This window comes from Haemaphysalis longicornis, unplaced genomic scaffold (assembly GCF_048455015.1).
Source record: "Haemaphysalis longicornis isolate Haplotype H1 unplaced genomic scaffold, Haemaphysalis longicornis Haplotype H1 scaffold_633, whole genome shotgun sequence".
In the NCBI taxonomy this organism is placed as follows: domain Eukaryota; kingdom Metazoa; phylum Arthropoda; class Arachnida; order Ixodida; family Ixodidae; genus Haemaphysalis; species Haemaphysalis longicornis.
The window spans coordinates 99,649-102,725 of record NW_027526413.1 but is presented as its reverse complement, the minus strand read 5'-3'; the positions used below and the strand labels follow the sequence as shown (position 1 = coordinate 102,725).

Genomic DNA, 3,077 nt, shown 5'->3' with positions numbered 1-3,077 from the left:
CAAAGTGAGTATGGACAGTGGGCCTGAGTGCTATTCATGCGCCATCTAGAGGATGGGCGGTAAACGAAGCAATGAAATCATAAGGCATTTATTTTGCCACAGGGCATAGATGAGGGAGTAGGAGTTGATGACCAAAGTTAATTGAACATGAAAATGTTCACTTCGCAGAAGAAGTCCAAGAGGGAATGATGATGAGGCCCATGTATCCATGAAGTGTATGCAGTTGCGTCGCCTACGTGGAGGCCTGTCACCGCAAGATGTTGCATCCTTGTTGGATGCAAGGCAAGGTTTCCCTATCCGCTGCAGCCCTAGTTAACGTGCTCAACATTCATTTCAAATACCTGCCCTGGATATATCATCGCTGACATCACAAGACACTATTTAGCGAGAGGATTGAAACTTTGGCTTAAATTGTGTAATCTCTCAATGAATAAGGCATCATTCGCTGCTTGGCAAGCAGTAGGGGCACTATAAGACACCCAATGTTGTGAGTGAAACTGGTATTTTGTCCTAATGGCCCCTTTAAGGCGAATAAAAGGTTTTCTCTACAACAGGATTTGTAGCAACTGTGAAACTTAGCAAAGAACTGTAATGTTGTGGCACAGCAGATCAGACGAACCATGGTTGAAGGTTATGAGCGATCTATTTACAACATTTACAAAATGGCCATGAGAGAGTCAGTGCTGGCTTCGCCCCCACACAGCTTCTCCCTCGTCATTGTCATCAATGGTCAGCCATGGGAATTTTCGTCCACCATGCCCCGCGACAGAATGGCACCTGTAAAAATCAAGGAACGGTCAGGGTTACTCATTAAAGGCCAACAGTACTCACACTTCAGCTCGGCCAGATTTATCAATTTGTAGTAAGTACCACCCAACGCCGCCTGTATAAACATTGCCTGACACGTCGCGTGCTTTTCAATAGGAAGGGTAAGGACGCTTAGTTCAGCCACTCATCCGCTATGTGGTGCGCGCCGGCGGACATTTCGCCTTACGTCACTGCTCTGGAGTCGCGAACGCTGCACCCACTTCTATGACGTGTGTCTGTCGGCTTGCCTGTTGGGTTTCAAGAGCCGTTTCGCTCACATCTTAGGCCGGACGGGGCGATAGTTCTGGGGCGCGCTGGGGATCTTGTTCAACGTGTCGCTCGCTTTATACTTGCTGCATTTTCCCAAAAATAACCGACGGAGGAGGAACTGAATTATATGTGTAAGAACATATTAATTGTCAGGTAGATAAATAGTGAACAGAAAAACGATATTTTAGGAAGGCACAGCCATTATTTTACTGATGTTTTTTTTCTCTCTGGAGGATTTAGGGAGGAAAAAATTGCCGGCACATTTTTCATTCAGGCGCTCGCTTCCACCATTACTTTCGAAAAATATCACGTGCTTGTATCATGTTCATATGGAGAACATGCAACAGGGTTGCCGCTATTTAATACTGCAAAAATTCCTGAACAATTCGCAGCGTCTATGTTTTGATGCATAAATAAATAATTGGTTTTCTTCGTTTGCTGGTGTGATTATTGGACCTGCTTGGTACGCTGGTCATACGCACGCACCTTGACAACAAATTTGTCACGTGTTTATATTTGGCAGAGGCATAAACAGTAATATTTAACAGCCTCTGAATGCATTGCAACACCACAACGAATGTGATGCACTGTGCGGAAGAAGCAGGACATGGAATATTATTGGGGCTCTTCGATTGTGCATAGTCTGTAGACGCTTCCTCGTATTAGTCCAAGGATCGTTCGTTTAATTTGTCCTCGCGGATCGAGTGTGAAACCTCGCGACAACAGTCTCGGGGCGGGACAGCAAAGAAGGAAGCGTAGAGGTATTAAAAGCATTGAACCGTAACAGACTGGTCGTATGTATTCACCACACTCACCATGTCGCATCGATGGCGATCCGTTGGTCAACCGGCCGCTGCTGAAAAACGACGACCGCACGCTACAACAAAGCCGCCATCACGCGAGAGACAAAAAAAAAGAAACAAAAAAGTACGCTTGAGGGCGCAGAGATCACGACCGAGCAGTGGTCTGGTAGCGAGAGTAGACTGTGTTGTTTTTATTGTGTTTTATTGTGGAATGTCGCAGCGGCGAAGCTCTCGTAATTTTTGGTTGCACCGCCGCGCACCGAGAGAGTCGACGGTGCGCCGGCGTGCAGTCCCGAGATGCATCGCGGACGATGCCGGCGAAGGAGCTTCCTCCGCCGTCTGCTGCAGCGACGGCGCCATCGCCGCACTCGTGTCAAGGCGGACGGAGCTGTGTATTGTTGCTGACAAGGATGGCGTGCTTGTGAATTCACCGGGCAACGATGCGGCAGTCTCCTAACGGGCGGTAACAACGGCCAGTGATTGTAAATGAGGACGCGAACTTTGTGTACTTCAAAGGCGGCTGCATGCATTGGCAGAAGGTTGGGGATTGACATTCGTTTCGTTCAATCGAATTGTCATGAACTGTTACCGGAGCGCCTAGACGATGAAGACCTACTTGTTTTCCTGTAACGGAAGGGCGGAACAAAACAGGCACTCGCATTATGGCTCATACGAAGATTAGAAGCAGCTTGTATGTAGCTGTTTAGTGGAAGCGGTGGCGGGCGGTACGTTGTTCCGCATGTGTGACGGATTTAAGTTGTGCGTACATATAATCATTGGCCTTCAATAAATACCACTTTCAAATAGCGCTGTGTCTCATTACAATGCTGTATTGTTACTTGTGAACGTTTTTATGAGTTGATTTCTTAGATTAAGAGATGGCGCCTGGGTAGAACCGCCCCGTTTGTCCTCGATCAACGCTCCGTGCCGGTACCCACCGTCGTGGGGCACTGTGCACCGCGCCGGTTTTGGGGGCAACACCGGTGCGTGTTTATCGAGGACGCTATTAATTGCGTCAGAAATATTGCCTGTTCGTTGCATAAGAATGCCTTCAAAAGTTCCTTTGATAGAAACATTATTTAAATGCCATTTGCATTCTGATTTTCAGTAAATGAACGCTTTTTTTTGTATTTCCAAATCATAATGTCTGCTCGAGTCGGAAATATTGCCTGCTCGCGTAAAGTATCGTCTGCTTGC

The 3,077-nt window shown here is 47.2% G+C and overlaps 1 long non-coding RNA gene across 1 annotated transcript; it reads right to left on the bottom strand.

The window, feature by feature from the left end:
- Nucleotides 1–624: 624 nt before the first annotated feature.
- On the bottom strand, nucleotides 625–1,992 carry LOC144144166 (uncharacterized). Its single transcript, XR_013317176.1, has 2 exons — nucleotides 1,893–1,992; nucleotides 625–777 (listed from the first exon to the last, which is right to left on the bottom strand). It is a non-coding gene; the product is annotated as an uncharacterized LOC144144166 (long non-coding RNA).
- Between the last annotated feature and the right edge of the window lie 1,085 nt (nucleotides 1,993–3,077).